Below are 14,285 nucleotides of genomic sequence, written 5' to 3'. Positions count from 1 at the left end.
ATTTTTGCCATCTGTCTACCACAGAAGGGGAGTAAAATAAACACTCGGCACTTGTATTTTGTATCGACGTGCACCTGCTGCAGGGAGTGTGGAGCCTTATTTGCACACTCTCTGTTTACCTGTGAATGTGAGTTATTAAGCATTTATTCTCTGTGTTTGTAAGAAACGTCCCAGAGAGGCAATGTTCAGTCCATCGGCTGGCTTTGTGCTCTTCTCTTTCTTCACTGCCTGTTCAGCTTGTTCAACACAGTTAGTCTGTAGCGCTGCATGAAAGTAGGCATGTCAGGCACTGCCTGCCGGAATTAGGCGTAACAGGTTTACTCATCAAACAAAAAAAAATGTCCTTGATGTTGGATGTGTTTTGCATTACTCACGCTATGAAGACGTAAATCTGCCATCCTTTGGGAAAAAAATGGACAGGTATTTCCACATACAGTGTTTTTCATTCAACCTTATCACGCAATGCACTTTACCCTAGAAGCCACATTTAAACAGTGCTGTATTGGTAACAAACACATTCACACATTTGGTTTCACCTAGACTTCAGCATCTCACCTGAAGACACTTAAAATGTGGACTAGAAGATTTGAATTAGACCTGAGTTCAGCCTTGGTCTGAGTAAGATCAGAGTAAGGTTTTGGCTAAGACAATTAAAACAAGGCAGTGTTACATAAGAGCCTGTAGCATGTTTGCCTAACAAGAAAACGATTCCTGGTTTGAGCTCAGGCGGAGGCACAGATACCCTAGAGGCTGTAAGAGGAAGGGCATCTGATGTAAAACTGCCACAGCTACCTGCTGCGGTGAAATCTTGTGAATAGGTGAGCAAGAATGTGATGTCCTCTGATGCTGCTGTATGTTGTCATGGTACATGCTCGGTAATCCAGGGTAAGGAAGGTTGGTTCTGTTGTGTTTTCAGTGGGGGAAACTTTTTATCATTCATCCAAGTATCTTGTTTAGTCTAAACTGACTGCATGTTTCCCCAGCCTTATAAACAGTTGCATAATGACTGAAACTAGCCCTACTGCCTAACAATGAGCCATGAGCTCAGTTTCATCATCGTTGTTACGCAAACTGCCAGCATGGTTACCCCAGCGCGATATTCGTCAAACCTGCAAAACCCTTAAAACATGCTCCAGGCAATCCAAGGAAGAAAAACGACAGCCACTGACAAACTTTTAAAATACACTGATGGTACCTTAGGTGTCAGGCGTATCGGAACAGCTGAGACACATTTTTCAAAACATTGCAACTGTTTGGCTCTCAAACCCCAGAACAAGCTACGCCAAAGATTGGGCGACCCAAAGGATCCGGGTTGCTCTGCACAAACAAATTTGGAAGTCATCCAATCAGAAGAAACCTCGTGTAGTAACATTAGATGCACACATTTGATCTTCCCAATACAACAATACAACTAGCTGCCATGCTCTTTGTTTCTTGTTGACAAAATGTCAACACTCAGGACGAAGAGAAAAGAAGCGATCGGAAACATTTCGCTTTCAGTATTAAGAAACTTTATAAACTATGTGGCGCAACTGTCACTGGTAAAAATACATCAAAACTTGCTGTTGACATTAACACTGATATAGTGTACACAGTTAAATGCCACAACGGTGCCATTGGGAAAACCAAACAAGATGGCTAAGCGGTTGGCTCAACACAGAAAAGCTGTCTGGTCAGGCCAGGATTTCACAGTCTAGTTACACCTGAGGCCAGTGGACACTCTTTCTGAGGATGCACACTTCCAGGACAAGGAAGAGATTGTTTGAGGGGGGAGTCAAGGGAGGCCATTTATGTGAAAATGAAATAGCCAACGCTGCCCCGAAGAGAGAGCCTAAAGGTACATCTTTCACCAACTTATAATGCTACCACTCACAAACTGAAGAGTAGCCATTGATCAACAATCATTAGAGTCTAAATGTTAGCAATCATGAAACTGAGCTTGTGGTTCAATATTAGGAAATAGTGCAAGTTTCTGCCGTTGTGCAACTGTACTGTTTATAAGGGTGGACAAACATGCCGTCAGCTGAGACTGAAAACGTCAAATGAACAGAATCAGTTTTCTGGGGAGTATATGCAACACCACGTAGATTAAACATTCATGATAGAGGAGATTTATACTGATGAGTTAAATCTACGTCATACGTACATCACAACCAAAAGTTTTAGTTATCGTCATGACGATTTTTATGATCATCTGATGTCTCAATTTTCCCCAAATGTGACACCCTGAATTTCAACTCTGGGTGAAAAGTGTCAACATTCAACACAAAAAAAGACCCAAATTTGCCACAAACCTTAATGTTTTCCACCGGATGAGGACAAATGTCACAAAAAACTTTCACAAATTCACGTCATTTGCAAACTGTTTAAATATGTTACAAAATCTCTCTTCTGACACCACCGTCTGGCCAGTTTATACATTCATCCTATTTACGATGAGTGCTTTCGTCACAATAAACAGTGCGGCCTCACGTGGTTGTCACTGTGACTCATCAATCTGTAACTATTATTACCTGTCTGCGGTTTCTGGAAAGATATATATATACATATATCTGCAGAAACACACACTCGCTGGGATCATGAAACACCGGCACAGCAATGTTTCACCAAGGTGTGGCCGCACCACTTTTAGAGCAAACCACAGGCAGTACCAGCCTCCACCTCCACCTAAACCTCCCCCCTCTCTAGTTTTTCTGCTTTTCACTCTGCCCTCTCTCACAGTGACTAAAGTATAAAGGTGAGGTGCTGTTATCAGTATCACTTGAATAACGTTATGACCAGTGTGCGATAAAATTGCTACGGAACAAAACAGCAGCGATCAGATGAGCTGTGGCCCTCCACAGAGAACAAAAGCAGCTGGAAGACAAGTCCAGGGAGGATTCTTTGGTCACATAACAGAAAAGTAGCTTATGTCACACAAAAAAAGGATCATGTCATCTGCTTCATTCAGTCTTCATCCACCAAACACATGTAACAACAAGCAAATAATAGGATTATGTGTTATTTTTACTGAGCTCAGTCTGCAAGTAGCCGCTGTTTTTCAGGTGTTCACTTGTTTATTTGCTCTGTGAGTCAGCTGGTGGGAGTGCTGTGCTGATGCAGGGTTTATTTTTTGACAGAGAGAGGATAACAGATTAATCAACGCTGAGTGTTTGCAGAGCTTAAAAGAAGAAGAAGAAAAAAACAAACAGACAAAGACAGCCTGACTCGCCAAGAACATAATCTGATGGGTTTGTTTGAGGATACGGGGTGGAGGGGGCTACAGTAGTTCTGCAAACTTCTGGCTCCATTCAGTATTTCACACGCTGAAATACTACAGACAACATCAAGAAGACAAGCCAGCTTTTAACGTGTGCCACATTTATTTTTAACGCTTTCTTTCTGGCCGAGTTTTCTCAATAGTGTGTCTTATAGACCATGAAACAGCAGCTACCATAAGTACAACACTATATCTACACCGATCAGGCAGAACGTTATGACCACTGACAGGTGGAGTGAATAACACTGATTATCTCTTCATCATAGCACCTGTTAGTGGGCGGGATATATTAGGGAGCAAGTGAACATTTTGTCCTCAAGTTGATGTGCTAGAAGCAAGAAAAGTAGGCAAGCGTACGGATTTGAGCGAGTTTGACAAGAGCTAAAGTGTAATTGCTAGATGGCTGGGTCAGAGCATCTCCAGAGCTGCAGCTCTTATGGGGTGTTTCCAGTCTGCAGTGCTCAATATCTATCAAAAGTCATTCAAGGAAGGAAAAGTGATGAAACAGTGACATGGTCATGGGAGGCCAAGGCTCACTGATATACACTTTGAGCAAAGGCTGGACTGTGGGGTCCAATTCAATAGACGAGCTACTGTAATTGACAAAAAACAGTAACACTGGTTCTGATAAAAGGCTGTCAGACTACATAGTGTATGACAGTTTGTTGTTAGGGAGCAGTCAGGGTGACTATGCTGACCCCTGTGCACCACCGAAAGCACCAACTGTGGGCACATGAGCAATGAAAGAAGGTGGCCTGGTCTAATGAATCATGTTTTGTTTTGTTTGTTTTTTTCATAATGTGATGGTTGGGTGGGTGTGCACTGGTTACCTGGTGAACACCTGGCACCAGGATTCACATGGAGGCAATGTGATGCTTTGGGCAATGTTCTGCTGGGAGACCTTGGGAATGGTTTGAGGAGCACAAACTCAAATGAGTTTGAATATTTTATATATATGAGTAGTTGTCAAACAGCTAACTGATCATCTGCAGAGGAATGGCTTATTTGAAGAGTTTCAGTCAGGTTTCAGAGCTCAGCACAGCACAGAAACAGCTTTAGTGAAGGTTACAAATGATCTTCTTATGGCCTCTGACAGTGGACTCATCTCTGTGCTTGTCCTGCTAGACCTCAGTGCTGCGTTTGATACTGTTGACCATAATATCCTATTAGAGCGATTAGAACATGCTGTAGGTATTACAGGTACTGCACTGCAGTGGTTTGTATCATATCTATCTAATAGACTCCAATTTGTACATGTAAATGGAGAGTCCTCTTCACACACTAAGGTCAATTATGGAGTTCCACAGGGTTCAGTGCTAGGACCAATTCTATTTACATTATACATGCTTCCCTTAGGCAGCATCATTAGAAGACATAGCATAAATTTTCACTGCTATGCAGATGACACGCAGCTCTATCTATCCATGAAGCCAGGTATCACAGACCAATTAGTTAAACTGCAGGAATGTCTTAAAGACATAAAGACCTGGATGGCCGCTAACTTTCTGCTTCTTAATTCAGATAAAACTGAGGTTATTGTACTCGGCCCTGAAAATCTTAGAAATATGGTATCTAAGCAGATTCTTACTCTGGATGGCATTACCTTGGCCTCCAGTAATGCTGTGAGGAACCTTGGAGTCATTTTTGACCAGGACATGTCCTTCAACGCACATATTAAACAAATATGTAAGACTGCTTTCTTCCATTTGCGCAACATCTCTAAAATTAGAAATATCCTGTCTCAGAGTGATGCTGAAAAACTAGTTCATGCATTTATTACTTCCAGGCTGGACTACTGTAATTCTTTATTATCAGGATGTCCTAAAAACTCGCTGAAAAGCCTTCAGCTAATCCAAAATGCTGCAGCAAGGGTACTGACAGGGACTAGAAAGAGAGAGCATATTTCTCCTGTTTTGGCTTCCCTTCATTGGCTTCCTGTTAAATCCAGAATTGAATTCAAAATCCTGCTCCTCACATACAAGGTCTTAAATAATCAGGCCCCATCTTATCTTAATGACCTTGTAGTACCATATCACCCTATTAGAGCACTTCGCTCTTGCACTGCAGGCCTACTTGTTGTTCCTAGAGTATTTAAAAGTAGAATGGGAGGCAGAGCCTTCAGTTTTCAGGCCCCTCTTCTGTGGAACCAACTTCCAGTTTGGATTCGGGAGACAGACACTATCTCTACTTTCAAGATTAGGCTTAAAACTTTCCTTTTTGCTAAAGCATATAGTTAGGGCTGGACCAGGTGACCCTGAATCCTCCCTTAGTTATGCTGCAATAGACGTAGGCTGCCGGGGATTCCCATGATGCATTGAGTTTTTCCCTTCCAGTCACCTTTCTCACTCACTATGTGCTAATAGACCTCTCTGCATCGAATCATATCTGTTATTAATCTCTGTCTCTCTTCCACAGCATGTCTTTCATCCTGTTTTCCTTCTTTCACCCCAACCGGTCGCAGCAGATGGCCGCCCCTCCCTGAGCCTGGTTCTGCCGGAGGTTTCTTCCTGTTAAAAGGGAGTTTTTCCTTCCCACTGTCGCCAAAGTGCTTGCTCATAGGGGGTCATATGATTGTTGGGTTTTTCTCTGTATTTATTATTGTGCTATCTACTGTACAATATAAAGCGCCTTGAGGCGACTTTTGTTGTGATTTGGCGCTATATAAATAAAATTGAATTGAATTGAATTGAATATTGACTTGGCCTCCAAATTCCCCAGATCAAAATCCAATCTAGCATCTGCACAACTTACAGGACTTAAAGGATCTCTTGTTAACAGCTTGGTACCAGAAACAACAGCACAGCTTCAGGGGGCTGTTGGAGTCAATGCCTGTGCGGGTCAGGGCTGTTTTAGTAGCAAAAAGGGGAGCAACGCAATATTAGGCAGGTGATGCCTGGTCAGTGTATTACTGTCTGCAATAAATCCCATTCAGTAAGACAGTTTCTCCATGGAGAGAGGCAACTTCCTGCTTTGGTTTCCATCAGCTTACTTTTACTGACATAAAGCCATAAAGCCACACAACAAAACAGGAGGCTGATTTGGCAACAATGTCTAAAAGTAACTGAGGTATTTAGCTCGGTAATAAGCGGAATAATATTGCATATTATCATTTCCCCGTGATTAAACAAAGAAGAATAAAGCAGCTTTTAATTAGTTGAAGAAACAACACCACATCCCAAGCAAAGAAAAGCCAGCATCTCTTTGATTTAATACTGTGTATATTGTGATAGACGAATTTCATTATTCAGGCCTGTAGTGAAATTGCATCATTGCTCCATCCTTAATATGAGTGCACTGTAATCATCTTGGCTTTTCCCTAACATCCAATCAAGTTGTAAAATTTAATCAGTGTGATGATTTAAGCTGATAACCATTCTGTTAATGAATGCGCTAAATCTGCATCCCAATTCTACAGAGAAGACCTTTATTTAAGAGATTTTGACGCTGTAAACCGCTGGCAAACATTTACTCATGAGAACCATTTCAAAGCACGCTTATTGGGTTTCTGATAGCGTCCTAGTTCTCAATCTCTGCTCCCAGGTCACTAGGTCTTCAGCAAGAGAGGATAGGCAGATGCTACATAGACACTGAGGCCTTTAAAGTTATCTTATGAATCTTTGCACAAGTGCATAATTGTTATCACAGAATCCATGATTTGGACACTCACCACAGTTTCTCATTACAAACAGATCAATATCTGTTTTTAATGTCATCACTTCACGCTTGAGAAGTACTCAGTGGGTTTTTTTCTAAAAAAACAAAAAACAAAAAAAACGTGTTTTACTTGTTGTTCAAGGTGTAACCAAAATAATCCGTAGAGGTTTACAGTACAGCAGGACAGGGGTGTTTAATGTTTAACTCTCTAAATGTTATTGTGGAAACAATGCCTGCACATAATTAAGGAGGAAATGCAGCAGCTTGACTAGTGATACAGGTGATACAGGTTTAACTTCTGCTGGCTGCCTTATGCATGCGTCTGTGTGTGTGTGTGGTTTTCTTCCATCACTGAAGACAGATGGAGGACAGTTGGCAAATCAGGAAGTGCAGAGGATTAATAAGGAGGAAGTGAGGGCAGCTATGAAGAGAATGAATAGTGGAAAGGCCAGGTGGCATACCTGTGGAGGTATGGAGATATCTAGGGGAGAGGGCAGTGAAGTTTTGAATCAGACTGTTTAACACAGGGTGATGTGTAGGAGCTGCACTGTCTTTGCAAATGAGAGGGAAACAGGTGTAAGGTGGATGAGTTTGAATACCAACAATTCAAAGAAAGACAGCACAAGGGAGCTAAAGAAGAGAGTGCAGGGGGGGTGGAGCATGTGGAGATGAGTCAGGGGTCATTTGTGACAGAAGGGTAGCAGAAACTCATTTTCAGTGTTTACATGTGGACAAGGATATCAACGATTTTGTCTTGGAACGTCAAGGGTGTGCACCTTTAACCCTTATTTTGACATCAGACTGTGCTCCATGTCGCTGTTTGTTGTTGTTACAAAGAGGCTTGTGATTGGTCAGCGGGGTTATATCAGCACTTGCTATTTTTAGCATGCTCTTGACATAATTTTTTGGTGTTTCATGTGGACACAGATATTTTTAAAAACATTGCTTGTGCGTACTTGACCTTTTTCTTAACGTGGAAAATCCCGCTTTTAAAAAATACCCATGTTCGTGTGAATAAAGACTTATTTTTCTTTCATGTTTTGCATTAGTTTTACTTCCTCCTTTATCATTGTTTGTGTTGATTTTCTAACGTGTGCCTCATTCTCCTCCCATCGATACCCAATCAGTTCTCAGAGTATAAATAGCCCAGCTTGTCTTTGTCAAAGCACCTGTGTATGTTGCTGAATGTGGTTCCTTGCAATATTTATGTTCCGAGTCCTTCGGTTTTATCTGGTTCTCTTTGTTATTGGACTCTATTTAAGTTTTCAACAGTTACTGAAGCTCGCTTTTTAAATTTTAGTTTCTGTTGTAGTGAAAAACATCAACTTTCTGTCATTTAACTGTTTATCTATTACTTAATTTCTCCACTGTGGTATAATTGGCCATAGGAGAGATTTTCAGCAGCAGCAAAACGTATGACAATACAGTTAAAAGTCAAAAATCTTTGCCCTCCACATTTTACAAAGCAGTCTAGCTGGCCAGATTGGAGTCTTTGGCGGGACGATTAGAGGCCCCGGTCTGTATATTTGACATTTCTGCTCTACACCATAACCTGACAGATGATAAACAATTCAAATGTTGTTAAGACATCTCACTGAAAACCACAAATTTTAATCTGTAACTGGTGCTCATGCCATAAGTTCATAATTTTTCCCATGATGACTGTGGCGTGTTGGATCAGTTTTCAGAAATCTACATGACGTAACACCTCCATCAGATTTTGGAGCTCCTGGAGGTGTTACGTCTTCATCAGGACTTTAAAGGAAATCAGTGGGAAAAATGGTGTTTTCATTACAAATCTGTCTATAAATTCTGTTTTCTCTGTATTTCTCCTCTTCTATCTTCTCCTGTGCACTGGCTACAGGTAAACATTGCTTGTGCACATTGTTCACATAAACACAAAGAAATGCATTTCTTCACTCGTGTTCCCACGGCCAAAATGCCAATATTGTTCCACACAAAAGACTCGGGCACACACACACAGGGAGAAAAGACATGTGAGATGATTCACTCGATACAACCACGAGTGCAGGATGACAAATTCTGTTTCACAAGAACTCAACATTTGTGTCACCGCCTACTCGATCGTTGGCAACACTTTCCACGCTTAGAAACAAAAGAACATGCCAACACACATGTAACTGCTGTCACAAAGACAATTTCATACACACATACATGTGTGTTTTAGAGCAGTGCCGATAGATTAGTCTCCCACTGTGAAAATCCTTAACATACTCGCATAGTTCTTTTCTTTGGGCTTCAGTGGAATGACACACATTTTTAGCAGTTTTATCTCAATCTGAAATATAGAAATAAAGAAAATAAAACATTTAACACAAAAGTAATGGCTGATCTTTTATTTTTCTGGAAACCCTTTCTTAAAAAAGGGGGGGGGGGGGGGGGGGGGGGGAATCAGATAAGAATAATGTTGTTTTTTTTTCAATAGGGTTCTAAAATTAAAACATTTGTTACCAAACGTTAGTTTCTTTTTTTAGATGTTTGTGTGCCTCTAATGCTTGCTGTGACCGCCACATTTATTCATCGCCCAGTTGTAATTTCCTGGCATTGTGCTTTCAGCATGTATCGGATCATTTAAGGAAAAAAAACTATAGAGCGTGTCTGGGGAGTGCTTTGATGATAACTTTGGTTTTCTCACTTTGTGGAGGCAGTGCAGGGATGCATCGCAAGTGATTTCATGGGATAGATGTGAAACTGGCAGCGCTGTAGCCTACAGTGACAAAGGATTCAGAGGGGAAAGAAGACCAAAAAGAAAACCATACAGTGAGAAATTACACAGATCTTTTATTCTTCTGATGTGCTGTTCATACAGAAAACAGGAAGGCTGGGACTAAAGGAAATTCAAAAATTACACACCTTTGCAATAGCTCCACCAAGTGGAGATAGAGTTTATAACTAGACACTGTTTGAGTGAGAAGATCGTGACAGAATCAAAGTTAGTTCCTTTTAAGCAGTTCAGTACAAATATACTGGAATATACCACAATATCCAAATGTCTTCAGCCCTCCTTTGCTTATATTTTGCTTTCAAGGAGCCACACTTGAAATGAAATGTTTTAACATGGTCTTGAGCAATAGTTCTCCAGGCCTTCTGAAGGTGTTTGGGCATTCGTTGCTTTCTCACTCACTTTTCAGTCCAGTGTGCCTGACTATTTTCAGAGGAATGGGCTTTTTTGTTTACTTTTCTTTTGTTTGTTTGTTAAGTCACTTAATACTGACCTATGACTCATTCAAGCATAAAAAGGCACCTAATTCTAAAAATGAATCACACATAACAGTAAACTTTTGACAGACATAAAATAGCATTTTGGTACCAACAAGGTGATTCCAAACAAGCCATTTACTGAAAACTTGCTATAAATCAGCGTGGTAAATGGACTGGTCCTTATATAGAACTTTTCTACTCTGAGTACTCAAAGCGTTTTGTACAAGCACTTTTTTCTGCCTAAGTGTTTGTTTGTTTTTTAATCTAACATCCACACACACACACATTCATTCTCTGGTGCATCAGAGAGCAACTTGGGGTGAATATCTTGACCAAGGATAGTTTCCAGCCAGGGATCGAACCACCAACCTTCATGGATGAAAAGATGACTTGCCCTACCTCCTGAGCTACAGCCACTCCAGCATGCAGATTAAGTACATGGTGTCCAGTGTGTCCTTAGAAATCTGACAAAACTGGACAAGTGGCGTACACAAGAAGAAGTGACAGGTCAGAAAATATCTATTAAAAATCTGCTCTTTATGGAATAGTAAAAAAACCAAAACAAGCAAACATCTGACACAGGACCTGAGAGATGCATCTGGCTCTTCAGATGATCATTCTACTGTAAACTGGAGCCTCATCAAGAATGTTCAGTTGAAGCGTGGCTGTCAAGAAGCCATTCATAAGGAAAAGAAATCAAAAGAAAAGGCTTAGGTATTCAAAATGACACAAGAACAGAAGTGAAAATCCGTGGCAACGGGTCTGATTGATGAATCCAAATTTGAAATATGGAGGTGGTCAGGAGAGAGGTGCAAGAGTGAGTTTCTAAAGTTTCTACAAAACAAGGTGGAGGTTCTGTCATATTTTGGAGACGCATGTTAGCCATCCTTTTAATCTTTTTGCACAGCAACTCATCTAAGCATGTAGACATGGTCAAGACAGCCTGCTGAAGTTCAAACCAAGCATCAGAATGGGAAAAAGGTGACTGTGAATTTGGCATGGTTATTAGTGCCAGACAGGGTGGTGAGTATTTCACAAACTGCAGATCTACTGGGATTTTCCCCAGAAAATGGTCCAGCAGTTATCTGAGTGAAAAATGTCTTGTTTTTGTCAGAGATCAGAGGAGAATGGCCAGATTATTTTGAGCTGGATAAGAAATAACTCAAATAACCACTTGTTACAACCAAGGTATGCAGAAGAACATCTCTAAATACCTTAAAGCAGGGTTATAGCAGCAGAAGACTACACTCCTGTCAGCAAAGAATAGGAAACTGAGTGCCACAATGAGCATCATTTAAAGTCAAAACACATAAACAAACCATGTCACAAATTTCGAATAATCTCAAGCTGGTTTCATGAACACGACAATGAGTTCACTGTAGACAAACGACCTCTGCAGTCACCAGATCTCAATACAGTAGGGCAGCTTTTGGATATGAAGGAATTAAGGTAATTCTGAAGGCAAAAAGGGTTCAACCTGATACTTGCAAAGCGTACCTAATAAAGCAACCGGTGTGTGTGTGTACATAACACGCAAACTAAACTAATAAGTACAACTGGTTTCTAAGGAAACATCAATGAATGCATGCATGCATGCTGAACCCTACCATGGCGATGTCCTTCTATAAAGTTTCCCCTCAGTTACATTCTGAACTTTACACATTGATAATATTAATAATTCTAATAACACACAAATTCACTGTTTTAATTTGCTCTTACAACACAGCACCTAATCTAACATCCATGGTATTCTGTGATATAAAAGTACACAGTGTTATGAGAACGTCCCAGCAATGGAAAAAGAAAAATGATTTTTTTAAGAAAGCAAGAAAAAGTAGCCTGATCATAATATTTAGGTGGTCTCTTCTTTTACCCAGAGGAAGAAGCAGTTTTTGAAACTGTTGTGCTAATCTTCTGCAGAGCCCCATATGCAAACTTCAGGTTTCTGGGTGTGCAGAGTGTCTTTAGAGAACAGTGTTACTGTCGAGGAGAAACTATTATTAGGACCACATCTTACACCAGCAGATGACTGCTACTTAAAAGTGATGCTTTTGTGCTTTTTGTTGCCACATTCCTCATCGCTGGAAGCCTGATTGATTGACTGATTGAAGTCTGATTCCGATGTACAGGTCTGAAATGAGGCAATCAAAATCTTCTAAACACACACGAGGGATCAAAACAGAAGCAATGCAAAATAAGTAATGGTAGTAATAAATACTCTTATTTATAGGATAGGTTCAATAAGTGAAAAAGAAAGGTGGTTCACATATACAGACTGGAAAATGAACAGCTTTGAAATCCAACAGCTTCATCTGCAGTGACGAATGATGGCTATGCTTCAGTTTTTATAATACTGTCACAAAATACAGGATTGAGGATCCAAACGCACACAAGCTGAGGAAGGAAACACAAAACACACATTTAACAGAATACACAGAAGAACACAGAGTATAACAAATGTTGTGCCAAAGGAAAGACAGCAATACACACACATACTGTGAGGGACAATCAGGGGAATGGAAACACCTGCGTAGCACAGCTGACAACAATCCCGACAATGAGGCAAAGGAATTCAAATTAGACATGAAACACAAACGATAACCAGCTGTCAAAATAACTCAGAGTAACATATTCAAACTTGACAAAGAAACATAGAAATGGGGTTGCCTAGGAAAACAACACAAAATAACAAACTCAGATGTTACGACAATCATAATGCATGACACAAAGCTGGGAACAGGTGAAGTCGTTTTGAAGGGAATGTGTCAGTTGCAGCTTTACTTCACTTGTAATTACAGAGAAAAATAAAATCCCTAATCACATTATCTTCGGGTTATCTTCTTCTGAGATGGAAGAGAAACAGAAATTAAGCTTATCTTACATTGCAATTACTGTTGAAGCAGCTTGTCTCTGCCTAGACTTCCTATATACGGTAGATTTATACTCACCCCCATGATGATAACAATAAAAATGCAACAGGCAGAGAGATTAGCAGGTGTATGTGGCTTTAATATTGGTGTTCAGTAGATCCTGGCAGTCAGCAGCTTGCTGATAATCATTATATGATATGGCCTAAAATGTAAACTCACTGTGGACAAAAATGATGACTGTGAAGAATCCACAGTGCTACTAATTTGTGGAATTAAAAATATTGACAATTATGCAGTGCTCTAGGTAAACTAAGCTATTCCCCTCCCAAAACAGTGATGAGCAATATTTCTGGTGTCACTCTGTAAAAATCCCTAATGCTCTTATCTGCATCTTCAAATTGGAGTGACCAGGCAGCCAGCTGCAGCCCTTTTCACGTGATCGTATATCTGTACTGTACTGTGGCAAAGTACCAATATATAAACTATATAATGTGCAAACATACATGCTAATGCAGTACACAAATGAACAACAGGAATTCTAGGAAGCTTGAATGTCAATATTTGGTACGACCACCTTTGTTCTTCATCATAGCCTAAAACTCTCTTAGGCAAGCTTTCTTGTAATGTCTTTAAGTAGTCTTCAGGAATAGTTCTCCAGGCTTCTTGAAGGACATTCAAAGCTCTTCTTGTGGCTGTTGTTGGATGGCAGCTGCCTTTTGTCTCGTTTTCATCTCGTTTTCATCTGTCTCGTTTTCAGTCCATGAATGGACCATGAATCCATGAATGGACTGAAAATCTTGTGAGCTGTCCGTTGCTTTGGATGATTGAGCCCAAGTGCTTAAACTCATCTACCTCTGCTCGTTACATCTTCACTGTTGCCTCTAATTACTGTATAATGAAAAGCATTTGCGAGCTGTGTCATAGATGCCGGTGCTGGCAGCACGGTGGCATGGTGGTTAGCACTCACCAAGAAGGTCATTAGTTCAATTCCACCATCAGGCCGGGGTCTTTCTGCGTGGAGTTTGCATGTTCTTCCCGTGCTTGCGTGGGTTCTCTCCGGGAACTCCGGCTTCCTCCCACAGTCCAAAGACATGCACTTAGTGGGGATAGGTTAATTAATCAGTCTAAATTGCCCATAGGTGTGAATGTGAGTGTGATTGGTTGTTTGTCTCTGTGTGTTAGCCCTGTGACAGACTGGCGACCTGTCCAGGGTGTACCCTGCTTCTTGCCCTATGACACCTGGGTCAGACTCCAGCCCTATCACGACCCTGAAAAAGCAG

The 14,285-nt window shown here is 40.8% G+C and overlaps 1 long non-coding RNA gene across 1 annotated transcript; it reads right to left on the bottom strand.

Moving 5' to 3' along the window:
- Nucleotides 1-11,331: 11,331 nt before the first annotated feature.
- Nucleotides 11,332-12,752, bottom strand: LOC106096947 (uncharacterized). Its single transcript, XR_003221902.1, has 3 exons — nucleotides 12,626-12,752; nucleotides 12,412-12,529; nucleotides 11,332-12,266 (listed from the first exon to the last, which is right to left on the bottom strand). It is a non-coding gene; the product is annotated as an uncharacterized LOC106096947 (long non-coding RNA).
- Nucleotides 12,753-14,285: the final 1,533 nt, after the last annotated feature.

The sequence above is a fragment of the Oreochromis niloticus genome, linkage group LG10 (genome assembly GCF_001858045.2).
Source record: "Oreochromis niloticus isolate F11D_XX linkage group LG10, O_niloticus_UMD_NMBU, whole genome shotgun sequence".
NCBI classification, from domain to species: Eukaryota; Metazoa; Chordata; class Actinopteri; order Cichliformes; family Cichlidae; genus Oreochromis; species Oreochromis niloticus.
The sequence above is the reverse complement of the archived record's forward strand: the minus strand, read 5'-3'. Positions and strand labels throughout refer to the sequence as shown.